Raw genomic sequence first — 8,119 nt, forward strand, 5'->3', positions numbered from 1 at the left:
TTTATTGTTGAGATTTATTTTTACAGATGTTCCTCTTTTTCCCCCTATTGCCCCCTCCACCTTGTTCCTGCCCTGCCACAGGCCTTTGCCACCCTATTGTCTGTGTCCATAGGTAATGCAAATCCTATATAATAAAACCCTAATATGCAAATAGACCAAATGGGGGAACAACTGGTCACTGTGACGTACACTGACCACCAGGGGGCAGACGCTCAATGAAGGAGCTGCCCCCTGGTGGTCAGTGCACTCCCACAGGGGGAGTGCCACTCAGCCAAAAACCAGGCTCATGGCTGGCGAGCACACCAGCAGTGGCGGGAGCCTCTCCTGCCTCCACTGCAGCACTAAGGACCTCTCAGGTGATGTCCGCTTGGTGGCTTAGGCCCGCTCCCCATGGACATCCCCCAAGGGGTCCCAGTCTGTGAGAGGGCACAGGCCAGGCTGAGGTTGCCCTCACCCCTCCCCCCCCCCGTTGCATGAATGTTGTGTGCCAGGCCTCTAGTATGCATATAAGATCTTTGTTTAATCTCTTCCTGCCCACACTCCCTTTACTCTGAGAATCATCAGTCTATTCCATTTCTATGCCTCTGATTCTATTTTATTCACCAGTTTATTCTGTTCATTAGATTTCTTATTTGTTTATTTTGATGTTTCGATTCAATTGTTGATAGGTATGTATTTGTTGCCATTTTATTGTTCATGTTTTTTATCTTTTTCTTTTTCTTCCTCTTCTTAAATAATACCCTTCAACATTTCATATAATCCTGGTTTGATGGTGATGAATTCCTTTAACTTTTTCTTGTCTGTGAAGCTCTTTATCTGACCTTCAATTCTAAATGATAAATTTGTTGGATAGAGTAATCTTGGTTGTAGGTCCTTGCTATTCAGCACTTTGAATATTTCTTGCTACTCTCTTCTAGCCTGCATAATTTCTGTTGAGAAGTCAGCTGACAGTCATATGGGAATTCCCTTGTAGGTAACTAACTGCTTTTCTCTTCCTGCTTTTGAGATTCTCTCTTTGTCTTTAACCCTTGACATTTTAATTATGATGTGTCTTGGTGTGGTCCTCTTTGGGTTCCTCTTGTTTGGGACTCTCTGTGTTTCCTGCACTTGTAAGTATATTTCTTTCACCAGGTAGGGGAAGTTTTCTGTCATTATTTATTCAAATAGGTTTTCAAGATCTTGCTCTCTCTCTTCTTCTGGAACTCCCCATAATGTGATTGTTGGTACACTTGAAGTTGTCCCAGAGGCTCCTTACACTATCTTCATATTTTTTGGATTCTTATTTCTTTTCACTTTTCTGGTTGGGTGTTTTTTGCTTCCTCATATCTCAAATCAAATCATTGATTTGGTTCTTGAAATCATCTACTCTACTGTTGAATCCCTATATATTATTATTTATTTAAGTCAGTGTATGCTTAATTTATGACTGGTCCTTTTCCTTTTTTTTTTTTCTTTTTTTTTTTGGCATTCTCAATAAGATCCTTGAAAGTCTCACTAAGCTCCTTGGAGGTTCCTAGAAGATTCTTGAGTAACCTTATAACCGTGGTTTTGAGCTCCATATCCAGTAATTTGCTTTCTTCCATCTCTTTAATTTGTGACATGTTTCTTTGTCTCCACATTTTGGCTGCTTCCCTGTGTTTGTTTCTATGTATCAGGTAGAGCTGCTATGTCTCTTTGAGTTGGTAGAATGGTCTTGTGTAGTAGGTGTCCTATAGGGCCCAGTGGCTCAGCCTCCCCAGTCACCAGAGCTAGGAACTAGACCTGGAAACAACACCAGCCTGCCTTTCTTCATAACTGGGCCTCATCTGGGCACTTCCAAATATGATACAAAGAGGAGGAATCTGAAGATCTCTCTGTAGCTCCTGCTGGGTGGCCCCAGGCAGTGGCTGACTTTGCACCTACCTGGAGACCCAAGAACCAGTTTACCCAGTGGTCAGTGTCAGACCATACCAGATTTCAACTCTACACATACATAAGTGAAATACTCAAGGGGCAGACTCAGTGAACACCAAAGCCCTACTGAAGTAAGTTCTGCTCCATAGGGGTGTCTCCTGCATAGCAGCTCTCCCACTGCATTCACAGATGGTCCTCAGAGCCAATTGGCCTGGAGATCAATTCCTCCCAGTGACACGAACAGCAATCAAGTCTCAACTATAACAAGACTGCTCACAACCCACAAAGGGGTGTGCCTAGATTACCCAGCCCAGGTGACTGGGGATGCTGAGCCACTGGGCCCTATAGGACACCTACTATACAAGACCATTCTACCAACTCAAGGAGACATAGCAGCTCTACCCATTACATATAAACAAACATAGGGAAGCAGCCAAAATGCAGAGACAAAGAAACATGTCACAAATGAAAGAAATGGAAGAAAGCAAACTACTGTATATAGAGTTCAAAATCATGGTTATAAGGTTACTCAAGAATTTCTAGAAACCTCCAAGGGACTTAGTGAGACTTTTAAAGATCTTAGTGAGAATGCCAAAAATAAAATAAAATAAAATAAAATAAAAATGGAAAAGGACCAGTCATAAATTAAGCATACACTGACTGAAATAAAAAATAATATACAGGAATTCAACAGTAGATTAGAGGATCCCAAGAATCAAGTCAAATATTTGAAATACAAGGCAGCAAAAAACACCCAACCAGAAAAGAAAAAAGAATCCAAAAATATGAAGATAGTGTAAGGAGCCTCTGGGACAACTTCAAGTGTACCAGCATTCATATTATGAGGGTGCCAGAAGGAGAAGAGAGAGAACAAGATATTGAAACTTCCCCTACCTGGTGAAAGAAATAGACTCAAAGTCCAGTAAGAGCAAAGGGTCCAAAACAAGATGAATCCAAAGAGAAGCACACCAAGACACATCATAATTAAAATGCCAAGAGCTAAAGACAAAGAGAGAATCTTAAAAGCAGCAATAGAAAAGCAGTTAGTTACCTACAAGGGAGTGCACATATGAAAATGCTATGCAAGAAATATGAATTTGGAAGGCATGGGGTCCAGGTGGACCCTCTTTCTTGAAGAGACACACCAAGATCTGGCCTAGTCCGCTTTTTATTCAGTTTTAAATATACATCTTGCCCTCAGTAAAGCACGGCAAGCACATAGCAGACAGTCTCAAAGGTCAGTAAAGATCACTAAGGTCCAGTAAACATTTACTTGGAGGCTATCAAGTCAGGAGATTGCTTCGAGCCACCACTATCTCAACATGAACAATCGGTGCCCTGCTAATGCTTAAGGTTCAGAGGCCTCCTGCGTTCCTTGTTGCATGCTCATGACAGTGTTGGCAAGTGGTGGTTTCCCACATCTTTGCAGCTTAGATATGTCTCTTGAAGACAGCATATGGATGGGTTTTTATTTTATTTTATATATACAATCTTCTACTCTGTGCCTCTTTATTGATGAATTCAGTCCATTTACATTTAGGGTAATTATTGGTGTATGAGGATTTCCTATGGCCATTTTATCTTTTGTTTTCTGGTAGCTCTGTGCCTCCATTGTTTCTTTTCCTTTGTGTTTCTGTCTGTTGTCTTTGTTTAGTGTTATCCCATACTTCTTTCCTCTGTTTCTTCTTTTTATAAGCTACATGTTTTAATTTGGGGATTTTTATGTGTGTTTAGCATTAGTTTTATGGAAAATAAAGCTGCAAGATACAGTAGTTTTTCTTTTGAGTGCATCTGATCTCCATCCTTCTTTGCCAGTTCAGACATTTATCGCTGATACCCACCCACCCCTTTTCTATTTTTGTTGTCACAAATTATCCCTGTTTTTGCTTTAAGTTTTTTGGTGATATTACTTGTAATGTTGTGACCTTATGTATTTTGTTTCAGATAGAATAAGTCCATTGAATGTTTCTGGCTATGGAGGTTTTTTCGTGATGAATTCCCTCAACTTCTGTATGCCTGCGAAAGTTGTTATTTCTCTTTCATATTTAAAGGAAAACATTTCTGGATAGATTATTCATGGCTGGTAATTTCTCTCTTTCATTCATTTGAATATATCATTCCACTCTCTTCTGGTTTGTAGATTTTCTGCAAAGTAGTCTTGTGATAGTCTGATGGGTTTTCCTTTGTAGGCCACTTCCTTCTTTTCCCTAGATGCTTTGAGATTTTTTTGTCATTAATTTTTGACAGTTTTAATACAATGTGCATTGGAAAGGGCCTCTTTGGAGTGAGTTAACTAGGTGTTCTGTTTGCTTCTTGGATTCTAGGATCTAGTTCTTTACATAGGTTTGGGAAGTTCTCATCCACTCTTTGTTTGAATAGGCTCTGCAGTCCTTTCTCCCTCTCTTCTTCTTATATGCTTATTATTCTTTTTTTTTTTTTAGTTGGAAAAGGGAGGAGTCTTTTAATAGGGTTTTAAACTAATTGTGGATATTCTTATTTTATTTATTTATTTTTTTAATTTTTATAATCTTTATTGTTGAAAACATTACATAGGTCTTCATTTCACCCCATTAACCTTCTCCAGCCCACTCCCATTCTCCCCCCTTGCCAAGGCCTTCACCACCCCATTGTTTGTGTCCACAGGTTATGAATATATGCATACAAGTTCATTGGTTGATCTCTTCTCCCTGCTCTCCCCTGCTTGCCCTTTAAGATTCAACAGTCTGTTCATGCTTCTATATCTCTGGGTCTTTTTTTTTTTATCAGTTTATTTGGTTCATTAGATTCCACATATGAGTTAGTTCATGTGATATTTATCTCTCTCTGACTGGCTTATTTTGCATAGCATAATACTCTCTGGTTCCATCGATGGTGTTGCAAATGATAAGAGTTCTTTCATTTTTATTGCCGCATAGAATTCCATTGTGTAAATATACCACGGTATTTTTATCCACTCCTCTGGTGATGGGCTCTTAGGCTGTTTCCAAATCTTAGCTATTGTAAATTATGGTGCTATGAACACAGGGGTGCATAGATTTTTTTTCTGATAAAAAATCTATGGATATATTCCTAGAAGTTTCTTAGGATATATTCCTAGAAGTAGGATCACTGGGGCAGGTCTAAGATGGTGGTCAACAGGACAGCAGGCTGAAAGACAGTGTGTGAGTGAGAGAGTGAAAGGAGAGTGTGTGGACATGTGGGGAGCGTCTGTATTTGTGAGTGAGGGACAGTTATATTCCACAGGACTGTTGGGGACTGGCAGACCAGGCTCCCATGGCCAGGCAGCCTCTACTACTGCTGAAATCTCCCCAGGAGCAGCCAGCTCTGCCACAGAACTGCGCCATCTTGAAGGGGAGATCAGCTGTGATTGGAAGCCCAGCCTTACCTTCAACCAAGGAGACCTCCGATACCTCCCAGGACCCTATAGCCACAACATCCAGGGACCAGCTGCCTCAGCTGCATACCCATGAACATCGAAACTCCAGCCTCCCTGGCCATGGGTGCCTAAAAAGTTTGTCCAGGGGAGAAAAGGTGGTGGCTGAGTATGTGGACAGTTCCTGTGCCTTCTCACCCAGCATATAGAAGGAACAGCTGAATCAAATAACATCCACTTGGAATTGGTGAATTAAACACAGCTGGTGAGGCAGTCTGTGGACAGAAAGGTCAGAGATCACCTAGAGAGAGGTGAGATCTAGGATATAGGCTGGAGGGAGAAATGCACACAGCAGGGTCTAGAGCAGTGGTTCTCAAACTTTTTAATGCCACGACCCTTTAATACAGTACCTCATGTTGTGGTTACCCCCAACCATAAAATTATTTTCATTGCTACTTCAGAACTGTAATTTTGCTACTGTTGTGAATCATAATGTAAATATCTGTGTTTTCCGATGGTCTTAGGTGACCCTGATAGCCGTTCTCAACCTGTGGGTCGCAACCCACAGGTTGAGAACCGCTGCTGTAGAGCCTAAGACCATCGGAAAACACAGATATTTACATTAAGATTCATTAACAGTAACAAAATTACAGTTATGAAGTAGCAACGAAAATAATTTTGTGGTTGGGGGTCACCACAACATGAGGAACTGTATTAAAGGGTCACGGCATTAAAAAGGTTGAGAACCACTGGTCTAGAGTCTCAGAGGGAGACTTGTGCTACACCAAATCCATGGCCCTTGGGTTCAGGGTAGCCCTCGAATATGGAAGGGGTCCACAGGGCTGCTGTCAGAGTGGGCCTCTAGTTCTAAGCCCACAGCCGTGGGAGACTGTGCCCAGAAAGGCAGCCTGAAGTGCTATACCAGCCACACAGTGACGGGGGTGGAGGGGAGGAGAAAGATGTGAGTTGGCGTGGTTCCTTTGTCTTTCTTCCTTGCTTTTGCTTGCTAAGCACAGTACATAAGATTTTCCAATTAAAAACACTCACTGAGACTGCAGGGGAAAGTTATTTTTGTGGAAACTGGTGATCAGAATAGGGAGAGATGAGCAGGAAACCAGCTCTGGGACAGTCCTTCCCTCCAACTCAATCTTAAGTGCGGCAAGGAAAGAAGAGTCTAAACACTGGGTTGAGGGGCCATTTCATTCCAGAAACTAATACAGAAACACTGCCACTCAAGGGATGTGTCAGAAATAGACACTTGTATAAATACAACTGAAGGCAGGCAGAGAAACAAAGTGAGCATAGAGATCCCACCTGCTTGAAAACAAGGTTGTGGCTTATGAAACAGAGGAGCAGTGGATCATGGGGAACTTCAACACTATGTTGACTACCTGACAAGAAACAGATATGTCAGGCAGAACAGTAGAGAGGGGTCTTAAACAAGCCCCCATGGGTCATTGAAGCTCCACTGAAGTGAATGACCTTCACTACTTCACTTTTTAATTTTTATCTTTTACTTAAGAGACTATTTTCTCACTTCATTTTACTTTTTTATTATTATACTAGAGGCCCGGTGCATGAATTTGTGCACGGGTGGGGTCTCTCAGGCTGAAACCTGCCGTCCAATGTTGCCTGCAGTTCCTACATGCCATTCCCACTCATCCAGGCTCCACTGTGCCTGCCGTGGGCTCAAGCCCAATCAGTTCCAATCAGGAGAGACTCGTGCTGCCACAGCAGCACTCTCCACTCCAAGGGGAATGGCCTGAAGTATCAGGCTGAAACCGGCTCTCTGACATCCCCTGAGGGGTCCCAGATTACGAGAGAGTGCAGGCCAGGCTGAGGGACCCCACCAGTGCACAATCAGGCCGGGGAGGGAGGGCTCCAGGGTGTGTCTGGCCCATCTTGCTCAGTCTCGATTACCCGGACCCTAGCAGCAAGCTAACCTACTGGTCAGAGCATCTGCCCCCTGGTGGTCAGTGCACATCATAGCAAGCAGTTTAGCAGCCTTAGCATGTCATTAGCATATTAAGCTTTGATTGGTTGTTTGGTTGTTCTGCCATTGGTCTATTTGCATATTACCTTATTATTATATAGGATTTTTATTTTTAACGATTAATATTATTACTATTATTTTACCCTTTTTGAAGTTTTATTTTATTTTTTCTTTATTTTATTTTATTTTTGGGTTAGTGTTCTACATTCTGTTTTTATTTTTATTTTAGCATTATTTTACTCTATCTCAATTTTTCCTTTATGCCAACACTCTCTTCCTCACTTTTCCTCTTTTTCATCCTGTTTCTCTTACCCTATTCTTACTTTAGTTTTTCCTCTATCCTTTCCTTTTATTCCCCATTAAAATTTGATCTTACTCATATTTCTAATTTCCACTCCCCTGCTCCAAGTCCATGCACACTTCTCTTTTCTCTTTCTTCACTAGCCATTTTTTATCTTTCTTTCTGTCTTGTTGTTGTTTGTTTCATTGTTTGTTAGTTTTTTTCCTGTTTTTTTTTTCTTCTGTTTTTCTTCTCCTTGCTTGATCTCTTCTACTAATAGCTTAATTAGTTTCAATTACCAACTCAGGCTTATCTCTCTCTATTCCCATTTTCCAAAAATAGATGAATACATAGATATAGTGATTAAAGAAAAGGAAAATTTATATATATACTAGAGGCCCGGTGCACGAAATTCGTGCACTGGGGGGGGGGTCCCCTCGCCCAGCCTGCACCCTCTCCAATCTGGGACCTCTTGGGGGATGTCTGATGGCCGGTTTAGGCCTGATCCCACAGGCAGTCGGACATCCCTCTCACAATCCAGAACTGCTGGCTCCTAACTGCTTAACTGCCTGCCTGCCTG

The sequence above is a fragment of the Eptesicus fuscus genome, chromosome 1, assembly GCF_027574615.1.
Source record: "Eptesicus fuscus isolate TK198812 chromosome 1, DD_ASM_mEF_20220401, whole genome shotgun sequence".
In the NCBI taxonomy this organism is placed as follows: Eukaryota; Metazoa; Chordata; class Mammalia; order Chiroptera; family Vespertilionidae; genus Eptesicus; species Eptesicus fuscus.